Raw genomic sequence first — 25,570 nt, forward strand, 5'->3', positions numbered from 1 at the left:
CCTTCCTTCCTTCCTTCCTTCCTTCCTTCCTTCCGTCCTTCTTTCTTTCTTCCTTCCTTCCTTCCTTCCTTCCTTCCTTCCTTCCTTCCTTTCTTTCTTTCTTTCTTTCTTTCTTTCTTTCTTTCTTTCTTTCTTTCTTTCTTTCTTTCTTTCTTTCTTTCTTTCTTTCTTTCTTTCTTTCTTTCTTTCTTTCTTTCTTTCTTTTGCCAGTCCTGAGACTTGAACTCAGGACCTGGGCATTGTTCCTGAGCTTTGTTTTTTGCTCAAGTCTAGAACTCTACCACTTGAGCCACAGAGCTACTTCTGTCCTTTTCTATTTATGTGGTACTGAGGAATCAAGCTCAGAGTTTCATGTATGCTAGGCATGAACTCTCCCACTGAGCCACATTCCCAGTTCCAGGTTTTCCTTTTGTTGATGAAACTAGGTATAGTGGACTAGATAGAAGAAAAGACAAACCAACCTGTATGTCCATTAATGCAGACTTCAGAAATGATAGAGAGCTCGATAGTATCTAGCTAGATAAATAGATCATTTCTGTTTCTGTAATTGTGCCATCTCTGTTGGCCAAAATCTTTATCATAAACAATAGCTACAACATTAATGGGTTCTACGAGAGGCCTTAGTCTCTCAGACAGGCATGAGTGTATTATTTTCTCTGATTTTGAAGATTCTGCTTTCCTTATGGGTGTGGCCATGCATCTGCATCTTGCATTTCAGTCTACACACATGGACAGATTAATATGGAGGGGAAGATGTAGGTTCCTGACTAATCTCAAAGTTAATGGTGATGATAATTCACTTTTACCTCCCTACCTGAGCTTCCTACTTATAAATAAATATAATTGCACAAACTCAAAGAAAATAAATGGGTATTAATAAATCCAAGTCTTAAAGTGCTTTTCATATAAATATTGCCTGACTTAAAGCTATTTGCTATCATTTTATCTTCTAAAAAAGTCTTAGTACTACTATTTTATCTATAAAGTGAAAGTAACAATAATAGCAATAATAATAATAACTTCTGTAGGGAAATTGGAAAACTAAATGAAACAATATATATGAAGTATTTAATATGTTTCTGAGCACATAGTATTACTATTATGGTTGACTACAATTTTTTAGACTATTCATTTAAGATATTAAATTAATCATTGTTATTTGTATTGTGTCTTAAAATATTCTCTGTAACATGCCCTTCCCCTTTTATCAAATTCATGTATTCAACATTTCTTAACTGTTATACCTTAAACATCTTAAACATTATAAAACTTCTTCAAATTTCTGAGCATTAAAATGGAATGAAAATATTTCATTAAAACTGGTGGTCTAGATGAATCTGATGGCTCATATAATATGGATCTATAATCATAGCTACTCAGGGAGCTGAGATCCAAGAAATGAGGTCCAAAACCATTTCAGGCAGAAAAATAAAAGAGACTCATCACCACTTAACAAGCATGAAGGTGGAATGGAAGCGTGCTTCATGAAGTAGAGTGGCAGCCATGAACAAAAAAACCTCAGTGACAGTGTGAGGCTCTAAGTTCACATCCTAGTACTAACACACACACACACACACACACACAGTGTGGTCTCTAGTTATATGTTCAATTGTGCTCAGCTCTTTTCACACAACTCCTCCTCCTCCAGTCATTTCTAAAATAACAACAGGATGTAAAAGTAGAAATATTATGAATCAGGGAGTTAAGGATACAGGAATTGTGTGCTAATTCTGTAAGACACATTAAAGATAAGAAAAATAGCAGGTAATAAAAACTGTTCTGTGAAAAAGAACTCCACTAATAATCTGAAGTTTGGCACTGCATCAAAACTGCACTTATTTTAAATCATCCTATAACTTTTTTAATTCTTAAGTTGTACAAGGTACAATCATAGTAGAGAATGATCAAGAGAGAGAGAGAGAGAGAGAGAGAGAGAGAGAGAGAGAGAGAGAGAGAGAGAGAGAGAGAGAGAGAGAGAGAGAGGAGATCTTACCAGCGTAATACTGTGCAATGAGGAAACTCATAGGATAGTATTAACAAATCAAGTTCATGCAAAGCAGCAATCTTAGTCATCAAGTTCTACTAATATTTATGGATGTGAATAGTCAAATGGCAACAGTCAGAAGCAGCAGAGGTCTGTTTCTTTGGGAGCTTCTGCTAGATCCTTTCCTTCTGAATAGGAATGCACCACTGGCTCAGAATAGATGAAGTCTCTCAGTCATGTTTACAGGTTTTTTTCACACAGTAGAGAAGAGTCAGTGTGTACAATACCACCAGTTCCTAATCCCTGGAGAGTTGTATTGCCTAGACAGCATTCTGCAGGGATTTGTGAGTCACAAATTATATTCTATTTTCTAGAGATAATTCGTATCCAGGGACTTTTGCTGTGGGCATTTTGGAGACAAGGTCCTCTCCTTCTAGCGAATACCATTAGTCTATTTGCCCAGAGGTCCTGTGGACAAGAAAATTAGGCCAGGTTACCAGCCTTCTTTTCTTTCTCCTGGGGCACACAGTGATGCTAGTCTGAATGCTGTAAGTGTTTCCTTCCTTCAGTAACTTTTAATATTTCAGGTTGTCTGCATATGTAGGTTACAGAATGAACACAATCAAATCCACAAGGTAAAAGAATGACTGTCATTATCTCTGTACTAAAACAGAGTAACTGAGTTACAGAGATGATTAGAGGCTACCATCTCAAACTTGTAGAAATAGTACTGCTATCTTTAAATTCTCAGGTTATAGCCCATCCTTGCTGTTAAAAATAAGCCAGCAGCACTGCCTTGTGGTGTTTACTCATCACAGTGATGGGAGATGGCCTATATCTCTGGGATCCCAACAAGCCTTACTGTCAGTAGTTTGATATGAGCTAAATAGTCTATGAAAAGATGATTTGATGTTGATTTTAAGGCCTGGGGATGTAGCATAGTCATGAAGCTCTTGCTTAACACGTATGACATCCTAGTATTGATAATAGTACTTCAAGAAAAAAAATAATGCTGATTTTTCTGGATGGGCAGCTAACAATGGAAATGAAGAAATCATTAGTGTTTTGCAGAAAGAATAAAACCATAGTTGGAGATCATTGTTCTTAGAATCCACCTAGGTCACCTTGATCAAGTAAATACAATGTTCCTTGTCCCTGAGACAATACCTGTTACCAGCCACACATGTCTTGGCGATGAATTTAAACATAAGATTTGGTTCTTTTATGATCGCATCATTTAAAATACCACATATCATTGTATAAGAAAAGACTGCCCTGATTGGAAAAACAATGATCAAGAGTGTTGAAATGGCCCCTGCTTTGGACTTGGAATGTAATGTATCTTGGAGTCTTTTCTGTCTCAAGAAGGAGTTCGTCCATCCTACAGCGCATGCGTATGAAGACACCTGGTTAGAACTGCCTCAGAGTGGGAACCTGCGGAGAGAACACACAGAGGACTCTTGAAAAGTAAATTGGGGGAAGACAATATCTTCCTAGGAAAATAAGAAGTAAAAGTAAAGCAAACGTACTTTCCCCAAATAGCTTCAGAAAGGGACATGTGAAAATGAAAAATACATGGTTATTTTTATCCCATGCTTATCTCAAAAGCTCCCTTAGGCTGGGGGCATCAGCACTGTCAGGTGATACTGCCTTTGAATCAGAATGAACTTAGTCATTTGATTTACAAATAAACCTGTGTATTTGTGATGGGTCACCTCCACCTACACTTTGCTGATGATAGAATTAGTGGGGGTACTTGTGCTGTCACCTGCAGAACATTTTTTCCTGCGGAAAAACACTGACATTTATTATCACTCACTAAAGGAGGACTGTTCCACACTATGACCTGATGGGTTCAGAGCTGTATTGAGAAGTTATTCACAAACTTTCTGCACTCCCTGAAGAGAGAAAAGACAACTGCAGGATAATGATTGAAATTAAAGTTTTAAGAATGGAGATGGCATTTTTTTTAATCATGGGGAAATTGCCATCTCAATATTCTAAAGATGTTCAATATTTAAATAAGATCATCTTCAGATCTAATGAAGCATTCACAATATTTAATTAAATCATAATTTTCCTTTGGAAAAAAAATGAGAAGTCTTTTAAATGTACATTATCATCAATTATGTAGCAGTTCTAAAGTTAAGGTTTATCTTAACAAAACAAATTAATCTTTAAAAAATAATTTAAAAAGGTCTTTAGCTAAAAAAAAAAAACCCAGAGTAGAGCTGCCTGAATAGCTCTGAGCTGATAAAGCAAGTCAGAACCAGCATTTGAGTATGAAAATTGTATCTTGAGAGATAGCATGCATGGGTAATTTACATTAGTGCAATGTTGAAAAGAACTTTAGCTTCTGATAAACCTTATCTCTCATTACTAAAAATAGTTTTCATGATTCTGAAATGTGGGTTGAATATTACACTCATTTTCAATTCCATACACAAAACAAAACTAGCCAATACTAATAATAATTACTTAAAATATTGTTAAATTAAAACACGTTCACTCATTTAGCAAATATTAACTAATTAGGAGGAACCGCAGATACAATATTACCATAGTAAGTGAAGGTAACATTATATGTAATAAATGTGACTTTGTTACAGGAATTAGCAATCTTTTTGCAATTAGGTTGCAAGACAATTTGCTTGAACAAAACGTGCTTTCATAATTTTTTCCTTGAATGCATTCAAAGAAATTTTCAGTTGTTTCAACTGAAACTCATTTCACCAATAATTTTTCTTTGCTCCAAAACTAATATGGTAAATAAATTCACGGTTCAAATTAAGAAATGTATAAATATTAACATAACATATTATGAATATAATTGATTTCACCAATCAAGAAGAACTAGATGAAAAACCCTGTTAAAGGAAAATTGACAGCTCTTGGACAGTGTTATCTTCACAGTTGTCTACTTGGGATATCTCTGAACCCCTACTACCACCACTGTTGGGCCACAAGAGAGCTATGAACAAGCCAATCACAAACTATGTAATGTTCTTTTGCAGTTACTCATGATTAAATAAAGTCCATTGAATTAGGAATTCAGCACAAGGGGTGATTTAATATTCATATGCCTAGAACTCTTATTATGTAGTCTGGGAATGCGGGAAAGCTAGCATCTACTGGGAGAATGGTCAAGCAGAGTAGAAAACAGTGTGTTGACAGAGAAAACAGGAGGGAGAGAGAGGAGAAAAGTAGTGGCAATACCCTTTTTACTAATTATGAGCCATCGCTGTCATTTTCCTCCCTGAGCCCTGGGAACATTCCTCCCTTAGCATCTCCAGTTCTGTTACATAACTCATGGCAATGGGATACCATATCCTTTGGCTTCTGTCTTCTTGAGCCACCGCGAGTTAGATGACACTTTTAATTAAACCCACTGAGACATAAATTATCTAGATTTTATGGAAAAGTTGAAAATAGGCAACAAAGTGAATGCTTGTTGGTTTGGGTTCTGGGGTTTGAACTCCAGGTCTCACACTTGCTAGCCATCTACCACTTGAGCCACCCTTCTAGCCCTGATGTTTATATGCTTGTTTGTTTAAGATAGGATTTCTGCCCAGGTTGGCCTTGAAAGGTAATACTTCTGCTCTCAGCCTTCCAAGTCAATAGGATAACAGGCATGAGCCATCAGTACCCAGCAACAAAGTGAAATTTTCATATCCACGTTTTTATAAATTTTTATATTAAGTAAAATAAGTTAAACAAAAATTAGTGAGTTTATAGTGGTATTGTGTTTACATCATTATTGACTCCTGTCTCTGATTACTCTATTTCCTATTCCTTCTTATAGGTAAAGCTCTTACTAGCTAGTTCTACTGTAGCTATACATATGATAAGAACTTACACATTAGTAGTAGAGAGTTTGAAATACTGTGCATCCATTTTTATCCCCAATACTGAGTATTCAGCTTTTACATATGCACTTTATCCTACTTCCTCTTCTATGCATTCCTCCTCCTCCTTCTTCTTCTCCTCCTCCTCCTCCTCCTCCCCCTCCTTTTTCCTGAACTCAAGGCCTGAGCATTGTCCCTGAGCTCTTTGGCTCAAGGCTAGAACTCTAGCATGTTGAGACACAGCTCCACTTCCAGTTTTCTGGTGGTTAATTGTAGGTAAGAGACTGATGGAGACTTTTCTGCCCAGCCTGGCTTGGAACCAGTCATCAGATCTCAGCCTCCTAGCTCGGATTGTACGTGTGAGCCACTGGCACCCAGCTGCATTTATATTTCTCATCAGCTCTTCCTCAAAGTTCCAATGAATAAAAGGCCTTCATTATTTAAAACATCTTTCCCTTTTCTATAGTTACTACAAAATTTCCTCTCTGTATAAATCAATTCAAAACTATTCACTTGTTTATCCAATACTTAGAATTCCTAGAAGAGAACTAGCTTTAAGAGAGAGTTAGGGCTGGGAACGTGGCTCAGTGGTAGAGTGCATGCATGAGACCCTGGGTTTGATTCCTCAGCACCACATAAGCAGAAAAGCTGGAAGTGGTGTTGTGGCTCAAGTGGTAGAGCACTAGCCTTGAGCTGAAGAGCTGAGGGACAGTGCCCAGATCCAGAGTTCAGGCACCATTACTGGCAAAAAAAAAGAGAGAGAGAGAGAGAGAGAAAGAGTTAATATATTTTCAAAATCTGTTTTATTATTTTCAGTAGTACTTATTGTCAGTAAATATAAAAAGGAAACTTATATACTGAGCCTAAAAAAAGTAATTAGGGGCTGGCAAGATGGCTCAGTGGTACAGTGTTTGCCTTGCATGCATGCGGCCCTGGGTTTTATTCCTCAGCACCACATAAGCAGAAAAAGCCAGAAGTGGCACTGTGGCTCTAGTGGTAGAGTGCTAGCCTTGAGCTGAAGAGCTGAGGGACAGCGCCCAGGCCTGGAGTTCAGACTTCATAACTGACAAAAAAAAAAAAGTAATCACTAAGAATATTTTTTATCTCTGTGGTAGGTAACTCTTTTCCTATTGTCAGCAATAATAAAATATGATTACATTCCAATGTTTTTAAACAATTTTTATGAGGTTCCCTAACAGTTTTGTTCAATTCATGGTAAAAATGGTAACACTAGTCTATACATAAATAGGACTTTTTTTTTACTTAGACCCAGAATTCTTGTTTTTTTGTTTTTTTGTTTTTAGAGCAGTTCCCAACCTACTTTATTCTCAAGCAAAGTAGAACTTAACTAGCTCTCATCTATTCATTCCATAATTTTTACTGAATATTTACTGTGGGCCCCACAAAAGTACTAGATGCTGAAAAATTAGCAGAGATCAAAATATCCTGCCTATGGCTCCTACTTATAATCCTAGCTACTCAGTAGGCTGAGATCTGATATCTGATGATTCCAGTTTCAAGTCAACCCAAGTAGACAAACCCCTGAGTCTCTTATCCTCCAATGAACTACAAACAGCCAGAATTCAACATGTGACTCAAGTGGTAGAGTGCTAAACCATGACTGAAAAAGCCAAACTAGAGCACAAGGCCCTGAATTTAAGCACCAATGACAGAGAGCATGCACCTACAGAGAGAGAGAGAGAGAGAGGAGAGAGAGAGAGAGAGAGAGAGAGAAAGAGAGAAAGAGAGAGAGAGAGAGAGAGAGAGAGAGAGAGAGAGAGAGAGAGAGAGAGGGAGGGAGGGAGGGAGAGAGGGAGAGAGGGAGACAGAGAGGTAGAGGGTTCTTGGCAATAGACAAAAATGATGATAATAAATGTTATAAAGCCAAATAAGGCCAGAAGTGAATATGATAAAGTCAGAAGCTGCTGGAAGGGGCAGATGCAATGATGAATTTGTCTATGAAAGCCAATAGGGATGATTCTATTTGAGACTTTATGAAGATATGGGAATTTGGCATGAGAGTTTCTACAAAATAATGCCTCATGAAGAATTTTCCTGGCACTGCTTTCTTCTTCACAGATAGGAAAGATGTTTCCAAATGAACCCCATGTCTTATATACTTCTTGTATTTAGCAATTTCAGAAGGAATGTTGCTTTCCTGTCCGGGTAATACATATCAAAAATTACCAACACCAGGCCTCACTAGTCAGGTAAAGGCATGTCTAGCTACATTCTGAGAAATCTGGACAACTCAAACTCATTCTTATCCAAATCCTAGGTAAAGAACACATGATTTCTCTTTTTTGGGGGGGGGGTATCCAGTTGTGGGGCCTGAACTCTGGGCCTGGGCACTGTCCATTAGCTCTTCAGCTCAAGGCTAGCGTTCTACCACATGATTTCTCAAAAGGTAGCACATTCTACCAATACTGTGTGGCCATAGAAAACAGGTGATCCTTCTAAGCCTTAGTTTTGTCATGAGTAGATTGTTGGAAAATGATTCCTACCTCATAGGATTACTGTTCATAGTAAATTAAAAACTGTTTACTGAGTACTTTTGTTTTAGATAGCCACCCTATGACATTCATGATTCAATACCCTAAAGGATTAGCATATGACTACAATAGTGTTCAATAAATTCAATATATATTGTAAAATACTAATTAGCGAAGTTTCAAATAACCAATCCTATTATATAGGCTAATGTCTCTCCAAAGATAAACAGGGTCTTGAAGAACAGGGTTCTGAAAGTTTTGTGGGATTGCTGAAAAAACAATCTTATATCAAAGTCACGCGGTCAACACTGCCACTTTTCTATAAAAAGTGCTATGACAATTTCCAAAGTAAAAACCACAAATGTAATGATGACAGGAACAAATATTTGACATAAATGCTGCCTGAAAATCTCCTTAGTTATCACAGTGTTTGCCCTTGATTTGGGGTTATCTGTTGTTGTTCCCTTCCAGGAAGCATCTGGGCTAGAGTTTCAGCCTAGTATAATACATTAATCTGAATAATCACAGCCCAGAATTACAGACAACCAACACAAGGTTAAAGACAAAGAGCTCCTGAAATCAGCCATGTTTATTTCCTGTTAGAGACCTCATTTTTCTTCTCATCAAATGACAATTGGAATTAAATGCTCCTGAAAGGTGTTTGGGGGGAAGTTTGGTTCTCCAGAGGGAAACATGCCAGGCTTATACTACATTCTACAACTATATAAACTCTGGAAAGATGGTTTCCTGGTGAATGTCTTCTTTTTCCTTAATTTAAAAAATAAATTGTCATGGAACACTTCCATTATGCATATTGTGAAGAGAGTCAGGAGTTATCTGCGCATTAAAAGAAGAAATATATTCTAACTTTTAGATATCAAGTATACACTTAACGTATTTTGCTTTAATCCTTCATGCCTGGCTTCTGATTACTTCTACCTCAGATGATAGAAAGTAATTTTCAGCTAAGTGCTTAACTCCAGTATTTTGCTTTCACATCTGGACCTCTAGGGCCCTACTTATATTCCCCATCATGTAAAGTGTCCACAATGTTCTACCTCTCCTGGAAGAAAGCATCCTTAGAGATTTTACATGGCTTTCCATTTCAATTGCTATGTTAACCTCAAAGCTCTGAACATTTTTTTTGGCTTCTCTACTTTCTGAACTACTAATGATGAGAATAGAAAGAAAAAAGCATTCAAGTTCCTTGCAATTTAATTTCTGTCACACTAGATGTGTTTGTTTAATCAAAACTAACAGGGAACTGTGAAGTATGCATTGCTGAAAACTTTGCCATAATAAAATGGAATTAAAACAAATTTGAACAAAGTAGCTGTCACATACTGAATACATTTTAGGTATGAACAGTCATTGGTAACTCAATAAATGATCTAAATCTCAGTGGCACAAAGGTAAAAATGAAGAAATTAGTGGCAAGCAATGAATAGTTTTATTTTGGTCACTGGAGTATTTTAAAACTGCAAGAGATAAGCCAGGTGCCAGTGGCCTTTGTCTATAATCTTAGCTACTCAGGAGGCTGAGGTCTGAGAATCTCAGTTCAAAGCTAGCCTAGGCAGAAAAGTAAGTGAGACTCTTATTTCCAGTTAATCAGCAATAAAAACTGTAAATGAAGCTGTGGCTTAAATGGTAGAGCCCTAGACTTGAGCAAACCATTCTCAGGGACAGTACCTAGGCCCTCAGTTCATGTCCCAGGCCCAGTAAACACACATAAAAAATACAAGATATAGTTCACAAAAAGGATCATTGAAATTGGTTCAGTATTCATTTTTATTTTTTATTATAAATATGATTTTTCCTAGAAATCATAAAAAATCTATTATTGTGCATTCTTGATGGATAAATCTGATCTAAGAGAAAGCCTTAGACCCAGTTTAAGAACAAGCAAAAATAAGTAATTAGACTTTCAGTAGAAAAATGTGCTTAAGGAAGACAATTCCAGAGACATTTAAACTGGAATTTATATTGCCAGAGTTGCAGCTCAGGGACAGAGAGCTTGCCTAACATGCACAAAACACTTATTTAATCCTCCCCATCAAAAAATAATTATAATAAATCAAAACATAGGATAGAATTCATATCATGCCAATATTTTTATAATGATATTTAATGTGCTAGTCACTTATATACTAGTACATAAGTGAAATTCAAAATCTAGAGGAAGGTTATGTCATCCTGATTGAATTCTCAGCTCCAGGTTTATCAAGTCATAATTGATAAATAAAAACTACACATATATATCCATGATATACAATGTGATGTTCTCATATATGTAAAAATGTGACATGATTTCCATATTTAAGCGAATTAACTTACCCATTGGTCCATAGTTTTCATTTTTGTGGTAAGACCATTTAAATTTTTTTTAGCAATTTTAAGTACAAAATGCATTAATACTATGACAATGCTATATCAAGAACTTCCTTCTTTCCTTCCTTCCTTCCTTCCTTCCTTCCTTCCTTCCTTCCTTCCTTCCTTCCTTCCTTCCTTCCTTCCTTCCTTCCTTTCTCTCTCTCTCTCTCTTTCTTTCTTTCTTTCTTTCTTTTTTTTTATTGTGAAAATACTGTACAGAGGAGTTACAATTACAGGGGCAAGATAATGAGTACATTTCTTATCAAGCATTGTAGCCTCCTCCTTTGTTTCCCCTTCCCATCCCTTCCCATTCTCCCCCGCCCCCCGACCCAACCTCCCCGCTACCCCTTCCCCCCCAACCCACCCCCAACCAAAGTTGTAAAGTTCGTTTTCGACATAACGACTTGTACACCTCATTGTTGCAATGGGTCCACCTGTATCCCTATTTAAACGATTTGGTTTTCCCCTTCCCCTCCACAAATTATACCGACATCAAATACAGTGAAAGCAGGAACTTTCAAATCTTATTAGTAATGTCTGAGACTTTCTCTCCATTATCATCATGGCCATGACATGGCTCTTAGCCTCTGGTAGCCTGCATTCTTCTGACTGATTCTAAGAGTTCAACATGTTTAGGATCTATGCATGATTAAAATCATACAAGATTTGTGGGGAAGGGGGGTCACTTAGTTTAATGTCTTTCAGTTTCATTATGTTGTAAATGATTCCATGACTTCTAGTATTAAAGTGTAGCCCATTGTACATTTACTTGCAGCATTTGTTCTAGCCACTCATCCATCTAGAGACATTTAATTTGATTCCATAACATGGTGGGGTTTCTTTGGTTAATAATTTGGCAATGAATATGGAGTACAAATACGTCTTTGAGAAATTAATTTCAGTTGTGTAATTGTATACCCAGAAATAGGTGTCATTCGCTGTGATAGGTCTATTTTTTATTTAAATTTTTAGGGGTCTCCACACTGTTTCCCATAGTGCACTAATTTAATTTTCACCAACAGTGTGTAAGGGTCATTTTTCTCCATATTGTTGACAACAATTATGTTTTCTCATTTTGATAATAGTTATCCTGTGTGGTAATATTTTACTATGGATTTGATTTTTGTTCCTCTGATGATTAGTGATGTTGAGCAGTGCCCCATTTACCTGTTGGCTGGTTATATACTTATCTGTAGAAAAGTCTGTTTGCCAATTTTCCAATTGTTTTATTTGTTCAATTGCTATTGAACTTTTAAAAATATTTTAGATACTAACCTTAATAGGTGATAATTGTGCAACCGTTTTCTTGGTGCCATGCCACTTCATACTGTTGAGTGTTCCCTTTGCTGTGAAGACACATTTAAGGTTGATATAACCCCATTTGTCTATTTCTTTGTATTTGTTGTCTATATTTTTATATCAGGTATTTTATTTTTATTTGAAAATGTTAAAAAAAACCCAGAGGGGTTACAGTTATATAAGTCAAAGAATGCATTTCCATTTGGACAATGTCACCCTCTCACTCTGTCCCAATGTTTCCCTGGAACCACACCCACAAATTGCATCGTTCATTTTCAACATAGTATCCAGTGAGTACCATTGCTGTATTTGTTTACCCTTTATCCCTTTATTGCTATACCTCCCCTTACATTCCCAAAGACATATGAACAAACAAAAGAAAACAAAAGCAGTAAAAAAGAAAAAAAAAACCACTTTGTTTCCATTTCCTGGAGTTCATTTTGATACACATTATTTTGTATGATCAGATGCACATATGCTTGTGTCTTTCTGTTCCTCTGCTAGAAGTGTCCTCTTGTGGTCTTACTGTGTGTAAATGTCTAGAGACCTGTATAACTTATCATATCCAAGTGTATTTTAGCTTCTACATATGAAAGAAAACATATACCTTTTGCCATTTTGACCTTGGTTTGCCTCATTAAACATGACTAGATATATCACATTTTTTAAAATATCAGACATTTAAAAAATCATTTTTCCACTAGACCAATGTCTAAAAGTTTATTTTCTATTTTAATAATTTTTAAAGTTTCATGTCTTATATTTCTACATTTGGTGCTGTTACATATGATTTTTTATGTAGCATGGGATAGGATCTAGTTTTATTCTTATATAAAAAAGGAAAAAGTAGGGAGCTGGGAAGGTGGCTCAGTGGTAGAGCACTTGCCTTGCATGCCTGAGGCCCTGGGTTCAATTCCTCAGCACCACATAAGAAAAAAGCCGGAAGTGGCGCTGTGTCTCAAGTGGTAGAGTGCTAGCCTTGAGCTGAAGAGCTGAGGGACAGTGCCCAAGCCCAGAGTTCAGGCCCCATGACCGGACCAAAAAAAAAAAAGAAAGAAAAGTAAAGATGTTATTAGAAACATAAAATCAGAACAGAATTATTGCAAAAAAACTAGATAATTTTGTGATATAAAGTAAATTTAGTCTGCCCTTTTGTCCACATCCCTGCCAGCATTTTTTATTGTTAGTTTACTTGATAATGGCATTTTAACTGGGTGAGGTAGAATCTCAACATTGTTTTTATTTGCATTTCCTTTATGGAAAGATATGTTGCATTCTTCTTCATGTGTCTATTGAACATATTTGCTGCTTCTTTTAAGAAGTCGTTCTTTAAGTCATTAGCCCATTTATTATTTGGGTTGTTGTTCTTTGAGGGTTTATTTTTTGAGGATTTAGTTTTTGAGCTCTAAGTGTATCCTGGATGCTAGGCCTTTGATTTGTAGCTGGTAAAAATCCTCTCCTAGTCTGTGGTGTTTCTATTTAGCTTAGTAGCTATGTCCTTTGTTATGCAGACACTTTTAAATTTGACAAAATCCCATTTGTAAAATCTTTCTTTGATTTGTTGTGTTTCTGTACCTTTACCTACAAAGTCTGTGTTGGTGGGACTGTAAACTTGTTCAAACTCTCTGGAAAAGAGTATGGAGGTTCCTCAAAAAACTGAATATAGAGCTTCCTTTGACCCAGCAATTCCAGTCCTGGGCATTTGTCCAATAGAGCACAAACAAGGCTACAGTAAAACCACCAGCACAACCATGTTCATTGCAGCACTATTTGCTATAGCCAAGATATAGAATCAGCCCAGGTGCCCCTCTGTGGATGAATGGATCAAGAAAATGTGGTATATATACTCAACAGAACTGTACACATACATTAGAAAGAATGATGTTGTACTATTTGTAAGGAAACAGAAGGAGTAGGAAAAATTATATTAAGTGAAGTAAGCTAAGCACAGAGAAACAAAGGTTGAATGTTTTCTCTCATTTGTGATAGCTAAAATATGCCTATAAATCTTGAAGTACACACCCTGGGTTGTATGCAGGTGGTTACAAATGAATTAACTGAAATATAATAGACTCATTCTATGGAGAGCACAAATAGTGTAATTCTTTAGAAAGACTGTCAAAGCCCAACAAAATAGCTGTCAGTAAAGGGTACTTACAAGAATTGGGGCTAGGGCTAAGGGGAGAGAGTTTGATGAATGAAGAAAAGGGGAGAATACAGTCAAGAATTCATTGTATATACTACAAAATTAAGAAAAATGTAAAAAAAGATATGGGTCAAAAGGGTGAGACAGCTCAAGATGCATTATATACACAAACTACTTTGTTAAGTGGCAAAAAATCAATAAATATCCTACAAAATTAAGAAAAGTGAGGGAAAGGGTAGGTTGGGAGGGTTGGGTGAGAAAGTTGAAAGGGATGACAGTGATCAAGATGCACTGTATTCATATACCACTTTGTTGAATGGCAACTCCTTTGTATAGCTACTTAAAGACAATGAAATATGATCTAAATTCTAAAATTATTAAATATTGTCTTAGTTAAGTGTTTTCAGTACAGGCAGGTATGTGCTTGAATCAAATGATGTATCTCTTAGCTATGATATATAGTTTGAGAACTAGTTCTTATTATCAAAATTTACATGTACATTTAGTGATAACATTATTTAAGATTTTTTGTCTTTAAAAATGAACATTAAAAGCTGGGAGAGAGCAAGGGAAGGGATGACATTGTACTAATATTAAATTTCTAGTAGTGGCTATTAGCAGATACCAGACAGAATTGTTTTATCTTCAAGGTGTATTCAACAATATAACATCAAATAGAAAAGCTGAAATAAATATATATTAAATTTGTAACAAGACTGATCCAAATTGCAAAGCTCTCTTTGACTTTGCATATTGTAGTAATGATTTTGTTCATATATTTATGATTCAGAAAATCTTCTATTTTTCAGATAATTACACATTCATTATGATGCATCAACAGATAAATGAGAAATAGTCTGTAAATTTTAGGCTGTCCTTAATGAAAGTTGCTTCATTAGTTCAGAAAACAGCTTTCAGTTTTAAATATTGTTCAGTTATATATTAGGCCATAGAAATAAATTCAGAGTTTAACTTAGAATTAATATGGCTATAAAGCATCAACATACCTAATTATATATTATCCACAAGAAACATACTAACTTAAACATGATGAATTTGTGAAGCTTACCATTTTGTTCTATCACACCTTTGGGAAGTTCAGATGGTGGCATTTTCTTTTTATTTTTTCTTTTCTTCTTTTTTTTTGGGGGGGGGTGGGAGGAGGAAGGTGAAGTACTGAAGTTTGTACTCAGGGCCTGGGCAATAACCCAGAGCATTTTTGCTTAAGCTAACACTCTATCATATGAGGAACAGGTCCACTTCTAGCTTGTGTGTGTGTGTGTGTGTGTGTGTGTGTGTGTGTGTGTGTGTGTGTGTGTGTGTATGTGGTTAATTGAAGAAAAGGGTCTCATGGACATTCCCAGGCAAGGTTCATGGACTTTCCCAGCCAAGTTTAGCTTTGGATTGCTATCCTCAGATCTCAAATCTCAAATCTCAGCCTCCTGAGTGTCATGAGCAACTGCTGTTCAATTGGATGGTAACCTTTTTAAAATAGTAAGCTGGCCTTGGAATCATTTCTTTCAAAATAGGTGTTAATTTGTCTCCATTCATAGTCCAATATTTAGTTCAAATCTCAAGAGACCTTCTCAGTGTTGATAAATCTCAGATGTGATATGTTCACTTATTGTACATGACAAAGATTAAGGTACAGCCGGGTGCCAGTGGCTCACGCCGTAATCTTAGCTACTCAGGAGGATGAGATCTGAGGGTCAAGATTCAAAGCCAGCCCAGGCAGGAAACTCCTTGAGATTCTTATCTCCAATAAACTACTAGAAAACCAGAAATGGTGCTATGGCTCAAGTGGTAGAGTGCTCACCTTGAACTGAAGAGTGCAAGGATAGTGCCCAGACCCAGAGTTCAAGCCCCACAACCAAAAAAAAAAAAAAAAAAAAAGATTAAGATACATTGAAGGATGCACAAAGCTATAGTCTCAGGAACCAGAAGACCAATAAAACGTATTTTACTCATTTTTGTCTTCTATTGATATCGAAGGTTATGAATTTTAAGGAAAGAAATTCTGTATGAAATAGTCTAATATTTTAACTGTAACATTTCACTGAAATTAGAGTGAGTTTTCATCAATATTTTAAGATACATGAAGACTAAAAAAGATTAGAAAGAATGCTCTGCTTAGAATCCTTATTAATGTACATAAAGGACATACTAACCTTTAGTTAGATGAGCCTTCCAAATCCGAACCTGGAAGTAGGATTTAGTAAAATGTTGACTTTGCTTTGACTCTCCTTTTCTCTAGTTACTTCCTATTGACATTAAGTTTCAAAAAAAACAAGGACATCCAAACTGCAGGCTTGCTCTGTAAAAGAAACATTGGAACAAAGCCAGATTTTTCAAGGGGCCAAATACATTCTTCATTTTCATGACAAGGTTTCTTAGAAATAAATCAGCATTATAGAACAACGCACAAAAAGCTAACTTGGAAAAGAAAGAGATGAATGCTTTGCTACAAGACCGAGAGCCCCTCACTGTAGATCTGAGCAAGAGCACTCATCTTGTGTCCTGAAGTTCAGAGTTCCCTGTCACCCAAAAGCTAAATGTTTCATGCCATTTCTGTTCACCTTGTTGTTGTTTATGTTGTTCAATTACTGGTCAATAGCTGGAGATGGTGACTCAGATGGTGAAAGAGTCCCAGGATCAGAAAATACTAGAATAAATGTTTAACAACATGGGGCTGGAAGGCCAAGGATTAAGTTACAGTATCTATTTTGGAAAGTTGAAGAATTTATACTGAGTTGGTTTACAAAGTCATCAAAATAGAAGCTGCCTTGGAAGACTAGGTTCTCCCAAGAACCAACCGTGGACCCCTCTCTTCTGCTTTTGTGGTGAAATAATATTTAGGCCCTGACATCCTGATCTAGAAAAGGAGTGAGAAGGTAATAATACTGACATTCCCTGAGCTTCAAAAGACTCTAGATCTAAGCTGCATTTTTGCCTTATCCTCAGACTTAGGAAAAAGAAGTCCTTTTGTCCTGATCACAAAGGCCATCTTTAGAAACTGGGCTACAGGGACACAGATATAGGTTCATATATAATTGAAACATTTAGAGATCTTATTTAGTAGAGTTCTCTGTTTTCTAGGCACACACATAAGCATATTCTGACTTCCACTGCATATTTAACCATATGCTGCATTTTTATCTTCAAGTTTAAAACATCCTAATTTCTCAATATTCTCTCTCTACATCTTCTCTCCTTCAATCCAATAACTTGCTAAAGCCCACATTAAAATGTTCCAAACATAGAATAAACATCGTTACACTGTATCCTTGGCATGTCCTATGCCATGTGAAAGACACCAGCTCCCCTCAGTGACTGAATTATAGGAGCTATGAAGGAAGCCACAGCATGTCAGGGCTAAGCTTCTTAGACTACACTAGCTAGTAACAGTGTGTAGGAAAGGCTCAGGTGAAGGATCTTCAGGAACAGAGGGCTAAGAATCTGTGTGGCCAATAAACTGTGATTGCACATTTTTTCATTGTAAAGGTGATCTACAGAGGCATTAGAGTTACATAAGTCAAGTAATGAATACATTTATTTTTGACAATGTCACCCCTTCCTCATTTTCTCCCAGTTTTTTCTCTCCTAACCTCCCTCCCCTCCAAGTTGTACAGTTCATTTCCAACATAGTATCTAGTATCCCTGATCAATGATTTCACCCTTTGTCCCATAATTTCTGTGTTTCTCCTTCCTGTTCCCAAAATTAGATAAACTTACATATAAGATAAAGGGTAGAGAAATGAAAAACAGTAACACAAGGGAATGAAGTAGAAGCAAAAGAAGCATAAACAGCCCCTCAGTAGATGAATGGATCAAGAAAATGTGATATATATATAAAATGGAATTCTATGCCTCCATCAGAAAGAATGACACTGCCCCATTTGATAGAAAATGGAAAGACTTGGAAAAAAATCACATTAGATGAAGTAAGCTAGGCCCAAAGAAATTTAGGTCCCATGGTTTCCCTTATTTGTAATAATTAGTATACATACAGTATAATCAGGTGAGCTGAAAAGCTCAAAAACTTGTACATATCATATAAAATGATTCTAAGTGAAATGAACCCCAAGATATTGACACAAGAGGTCTGTCTTTATTGTTATTGATTTAAATGTACCATGTGATTTCTGTCTTTATTGTTATTGATTTAAATGTACCATGTGATTTCTTTTTTTGTTTGTTTCCTTTGTATGCTCTTCCCCTATGGCATATCCCCTGTTGTCATTGTACTTGATTTTGGTACCCTGAATCTTGTATACACATTTATCTAATCTGGGGAGGGGAAGGGGAATAACGAAATGCTGAAACAAGGACACAGGATGACCCATTGCAACAATGACACCCACAGGACAGTATATTGGAAACGAACTTTACAACTTTGGGGGAGGGGGGGCTGTCTGGAGCTTAGGGAGGAGTGTGGCTGGGAGGGAAGGGATAGTGGCACAACAACAAGGGAAGGGGTACCAATGATTGACAAGAAATGGACTCATTGCCTTACTTATGTAACTATAGCCCCTCTGCACAGCATCTTTACAATAAAACAAATTACAAACAATGGAAATCTGATTCCAACTTCAAAAACACTGTTCTATTGGATAATAGTTTTAATCTAGAGCCCAAGCAGGATGTAGTAAATGGATTTTGAATGTCTGTATTTTCTTAAAACAAGTTTGTAACCAAGAAGCACAATATTTCATGAAACAATGAAGTAAGAATGTCCATATCCTGTTGTTGTAACTTCTAGGAAGCTCAGAGAAAAGGAGGATAAAAATATAAATGTTCATAATTACATAAACTCACTTAGCTAATTTCCTTTTTTGTCTACAAAAATATATCAAATCACAATTGCAGTGACATGGAATATAAATACTTAAGTTTAAAAGTTTTTGAATATCAATTCATTCAATCTGTTTCCAATTTATTTTCCTGTTGGTTTCTTGTATTATTTACAATAAACCAATCACTAAGATATTTTTATAAGTAAAATCAGGCACAGTGTGTTTAAATGAAAGCCTTATACCACTCAGCAATCACAGATAATAAAAATTAGAACATCTATTTTCTTCAAATTGAAATATTAAAAGTAGTTGTAATAAATATCATCTTAGAAGTAGTTTTAGAATAAAATTTATCAAATGACAAAAAATTCTAAGAAATTAAGTTCTCTAAGGTTTTCTCAGTTAATGCAGCCTAACTGAATTTACCTCCATGATTATTGAACCTACTTAAGTTAGTACTTAGTCTAATTTAAAAATGGAATAAATAAAACACACTGTATAAAAATATATAAATATTGTCATGATATAAAATTTCTAACATATATAGTTTAAAAAGGAGCATGCCAGAAATTTTGTATTTTTAAGGTCTAGTGAATTGCATAATACATATTTATAATACATAATACAAATTTCTTTATCATTGTTATAATTCTTTTTATTTACCACACTAAATAATTGGGCAAGCAAGACACACTTATTTTTTCATAGTTTTGAGTAACCCTATCTTCAACTTCTTAGCAGTTAGAAATGACTTTTTCTATCTGAGAATAGAAAAGCTCTATTCATCCCTAAAAAACTGTTTACCTTCAGTACTTTCTGTCTTAAATAAGTCATGCTGTTTACACTTTTATAGAGCATATAAAATGAGATACAAAATTGATCTTTCTTTGTCATCTTCTTCTGAAAACGTATTTAAGGTTCATTAAACAGTATAATTCATTCCCCCTAATGTAGTTATATTTGCATATGTTTTGGTAACAATTAGAAAACATTTTCAGTAAAGTTGACGTACCTAGTCATACTTTGTATTTTTTGCTTCACTCTTCTTAAACAATTTTACAATGGTTTATTAACTTGAAAACATTTGGCTTCATGTAAAGCCAAATCATTTTATATAACATAAACTTTCCAAATAAATTACATCGTTTTGTACATATCTTACAAACTATACCACAAATAAAATTATATATTTTTGACTTGGAGCCTTTTTCTTTAATTGAATTTTATTGTCAAGGTGATATACAGAAGGATACAGTTACATACTTAAGGTAGTGAGTACATTTCTTGTCGATAATAACTGTAGGATTCTCAAGAAATCATTTAAGTTTAAGAAGAACTTTGATGAGAATAAAACACTTTTGTTCTGTCATAGTATCAGTATCATTACTAGATTTCAGAATTTGTACCTGCAATGAGCCTATCAGATAATGCTTGAAAGTGAACTTGTCAATGTCAGATGTTACTTGGGCCTTGTCACTGGAATCAAAGCATTTCTGAAAGGCAGGATGGAAAAACCTAAAGCTGTTAAAATTCAAGAGTTGTGTTTGGAATATATGCCATTCATTCTTGAGCTGTAAAGCTTAGTATTAGTCACAAGGGCAAGCAAGGGGAAATGGTTGTTTTTTCATTCATTTGCTCTTCTGTATGTTGGCTCAGAGTGAGTGCTCCATTATCTTAATCCTACCTCAGCTAGACTCTGTCTTAATTTGTGTTTGCTTATGTGTACAGGAGTTTCATGTCCTATAGCACAAAAAGTTCTAAGAAGTCAATTGGTTGATTGAGCTTAATTCATTAGACTTAGGAAGAGTCATTTAGAGAACCAGTCTCATGAATTATGCATAAGCAAGTGATACATTTTATTTTAACTTGGGCTCATAAAGACATGTGCCCCAAATTTAATACTGATTGACAACTGAAGGTTTCAACAGCATTAAAAAGTTTGACATGTGGCCTTTAAATGAAAGGGAATTTAGGTTTGTTATTTGATACATTTCTTTCTAAGTCTTTCTTCACAAAACTCTCACAAAAGCTTTACATTTGAGAGCAACTTTAGTTGCCTATGTACAAATTTTTATTGATATATCTAAGCTTCAAAGAAGTGAATGACTTAAGTTGAACTTTGATATTTCCTTCAAGTAACCACCATCTACTTCATCTCTGTAAAGCTCAGCATCAACCATAATACACTACCTGAGGCAAATATATTTGCAGCATGAGCCAACAAATGTAGAAATGGGAAAATAAGTAAGAGGCATTATATTCCAAAGGAACAGAAAGTATACCTGTGCTTGCAAAGATCCCCAATTATTTTTAGGAACTGTGTTTTACATAGAACTGAGATAATTTTGGATTTGTTCTTTTATTTTTTCTCTTTGGTAGTCCTGGGGTTTAAGCTCAAAGTCTGTCAGGTCCTAGGCAGATGTGTTACCAACAAACTCATGCTCTCAGTCCTTTTCTGCATTAGTTATTTTTCCAGATAGGTTTTTCTAATTTTTGTGGTCTGGGGCCATCCACAGATCGTGGTGCTTCTTACCTATGCCTCCTATATTGCAGAGATTGATTATAGGAATGAGCCATCACATCATTAAACTTGTTCTCAATATGAGAACTTGTTCATACGTAAATTTTGGGTGGTTCCTCAAATTTCATAACTTGCACAAAACCACCAAAAAATACTGTTATGCTTAAGTACCTTAGATTGAAACTAATAAATATTTTGCCAGTATCTACCTAATTCTATTACCAACAACACTGGGGAAATAAAAATTTGAATACATTAATATGTGGTGAACCTTTACATATGCATATGTATGTACTTAAAATAAACATTTGACAGCACATATATTCTATATATTCATTTTTAAATATTGAAGGGTAAGTGAAATGAAACATTAATATGTCTCATCCAGTAAAATGAATTATATCACAACAGACAACTACAGCCTGATTATTGTCTTCTACAGATGATGTAAAAACAAGTATCTAAATGAGTAAAGCGGTTTCTTCAGGACTATACAGTTAAATAACAGAGTTTATTATATTTCTAACTATCTTGGTTCTCAAATCTGTGTCTTTCTTAATTAACATGTAATAATTGTTAGCTCTATTTAAAATAATACCATTGTTAAATCATTTCACAGAACAATGATTGCCTTCATGAAAAGAAATATAAAAAGAAATTTTATAAGACCTTAATATTCCAGGCAAATAATTCAACAGCTCATCAAAAAAAAATTATATACCATGATCAAAGAGGACTCATTTCAGGGATGCAAAGCTGGGTCAATATATGCAAATCAATTAATATAATTCATCATATCAACAACAGCAAAGATAATTGATTATCTGAATAGTTGCAGAAAAAACATTCTACAAGATCCAACACCCCTTTATGATGAAGCCTCTGGAAAAATTAGGAATCCAGGGAACATTCCTCAATACATTAAAGGCTGTATATGAAAACCTACAACCAGCATTATACTTAATGGCCTAAAGTTAAAGCCATTTCCTCTAGACTCAGGAAAGAGACAAGGATGTCTACTCTCTCTACTTGTCTTCAATCTAGTATTAGAATGCCTACCTACAGCAATAAGATAAGATGCAAACATGAAGGGGATCCAAATAGAGAAAGAAAAAGTAAAACTCTCCCTCTTTGCAGATGACATGATCTTGTATTTAAAGAATCCCACGGATTCCACTCCCAAATTGTTCAAGCTGATTTGAAATTTCGGTGAAGAAACAGGGCACAAAATTAACCCTCAAAAATCAATGGCTTTTCTGTATGCCAAGAATGAGAAGAGCGTGGCTGAAATTAGGAAAGCAACTCCATTTGTAATAGCCCCACAAAAAATAAAATACCTAGGAGTTGACTAAAGAAGAGAAGGATGAAAGCTTTAAAAACCTGAAAAAGGAAATCAAAACAGAACTTAAAAAGTGGAAAAACCTCCCATGCTCCTGGATTGGAAGGATCAACATCGTGACAATGGCGATATTTCCCAAGGCTATCTACAAATTCAATGCGATACCTATCAATATTCCAACCTCATTCTTCAAGGAAAGAAACAATCCAAAAATTCATGTGGCACAATAAAAGACCCCGAATAGCAAAAACTATCCTTAACAGGAATATCAATACCAAATTTCAAACTCTACTACAAAGCCATAGTAATCAAAACAGTTTGGTACTGGCACAAGAACAAACTTCAGGACCAATGGAATAGAATTGAAAACCCAGAAATCAACCCACAGACCTATAGTCATCTAATCTTCGATAAGGGAGCTAAAAAAATAGAATGGAGGAAAGACAGCCTCTTCAGTAAATGGTGCTGGCAAAATTGGTTAACTACTTGTAGAAAACTAAAGCTAGATCCTTATATATCACCCTGCAGCAGAATCAACTCCAAATGGATCAAAGACCTCGAAGTCAAAGCATACACCCTGAAAACATTACAGGATGGAATAGGAGAAACCCTAGATCTCCCTGGCACAGGCTGAAAATGTCTTAATAGAGACCCAGAAACACAACAAATCAAAGAAAGGTTGGACAAATGGGATTGCATGAAATTGCAGAGCTTCTGCATGGCAAAGGACATAGCTAGCAAGATCAATAGAAAGCCCACAGATTGGGAGAAGATCTTCTCTAGCCATATAATGGACATCTCAAATCTAAAATATACCTGAAACTCAAAAAACTAAATCCCCCAACAAGAAATCCTCAAAGAAACAACTGCCCAATAAATAAGTGGGCTAAAGACTTAAAGAGAAACTTCTCTGAAGAGGAAATAAGAATGGCCAATAGACACATGAAGAAATGTTCAACCTCTCTAGCCATAAAAGAAATGCAAATCAAAACAACATTGGGATTCCACCTCACCCCAGTTAGAATGGCTAGAAACAAGAAATCTAATAACAACAGATACCCTGTTTTCACTGTATTTGATGTTGGTATAATTTGTGGAGGGGAAAGGAAAAAAATGTTTAAATCGGGATACAGGTGGACCCATTGCAACAATGAGATGTACAAGATGTTATGTCGAAAAAAGAACTTCACAACTTTGGCCTGGGGGTGAGGGAGGTTAGGGAAAAGGGGAGCGGGGGTCGGGGGGGGGGGATGGGAAGGGATAGGAAGGGGAAACAAAGGAGGAGGCAACAATGCTTGATAAGAAATGTACTCATTACCTTGCCCATGTAATTGTAACCCCTCTGTATGGTATTTTCACAATTAAAAGAAAATAAGAACTCTAATAACAACAGATGCTGGAGGGGCTGTGGCCAAAAGGAAACCCTACTGCTTTTTTTGTGGGAGTGCAAATTTGTTCAACCACTTTGGAAAGCAGTATGGAGGTTCCTCAAAAGACTCCACACAGAGCTCCCCTATGACCTGGCAATCCCACTTTTGGGCATTTACCCAAATGATCACAAAAAAGACCATACTAAAGCTACCAGCATAACTATGTTTATTGCAACATTATTTACCATAACTAAGTTATGGAACCAACCCAGATGCCCTTCAGTAAAACCTAAGTATAGAAATCCTGAGTAAGCAAGGTTAAAATTATTCAGTCCAGATACTCATTATTTCCTTTGTTCAGTAAATACTCATTGACCACCTGCATATTATGCAATTGGTACAGAAATTCATATAACATTAATTTACACTTAAAAGAATTACTGATTAGTGAGATGGATAAATGCACACAGAAAGGCCATAAATAAAAAAAGAAAAATTACAAAGGCCAGTGAAAACAATATATTGAATCTATTTAATACAAAGAGCCCATGTAATTGTAACCCCTCTGTACAGTATTTTCACAATAAAAAAAGATATGTAAATAAAAAGAAGACTGGGTAAGAATAAATCTGCATATTTCTAATATTTAAAAAAAAAGAATTGTGGGACTGGGAAGGTGGCTCAGTGGTAGAGCAATTGCCTTGCATGCCTGAGGCCCTGGGTTCGATTCCTCAGCACTACATAAGCAAAAAGAAAAAAGCCGGAAGTGGCACTGTGGCTCTAGTGCTAGCCTTGAGCTGAAGAGCTGAGGGACAGCACCTAGGCCCAGAGTTCAGGCCCCATGACCAGACCAAAAAAAAAAGAATTGATGCTTGATAAGAAATGTACTCATTATCTTGCCCCATGTAATTTTAACTCATCTGTACAGTATTTTCACAATGAAAAAAATAAATAAATTTTAAAAAAGAATTGAATAAATAACATGGCTGAAGGTAAACCACTTAAACTTGGACAAGTCTATCCAAAACTTTTGCCTCCCACTACAGATTTTGAGTCTACTTAGAAAGCAAGAGGAACATGTTTACAAAAGACGATCTTTAATCTAAGACAAAATGGCTGTTTACTGGTTTACTCAAACCAACCTCAATGTTTCTGATTCTGTAGAAGGACTTACAGAGAGTTCAATGAAACCTGTTACACTAATAGCTATGTTTATTACAAGTAAGAGATACAACTTTAAATCAACCAAAGAAGAACTACATAGGCCAGACTCAGAGAGAACTCTGAAAATAAAGGTAGTCCTAAATACATTATACTCTGTGTCAGTATGTGATCATATATTTGCAGTACTGAAACTCAAGAAGCACTTGTAGGCTTGAATACCCAGAAATTTCACTACCTAGATACAAAT

The sequence above is a fragment of the Dipodomys merriami genome, unplaced genomic scaffold, assembly GCF_024711535.1.
Source record: "Dipodomys merriami isolate MVZ:Mamm:240054 unplaced genomic scaffold, mDipMer1.0.p SCAF_112, whole genome shotgun sequence".
In the NCBI taxonomy this organism is placed as follows: Eukaryota; Metazoa; Chordata; class Mammalia; order Rodentia; family Heteromyidae; genus Dipodomys; species Dipodomys merriami.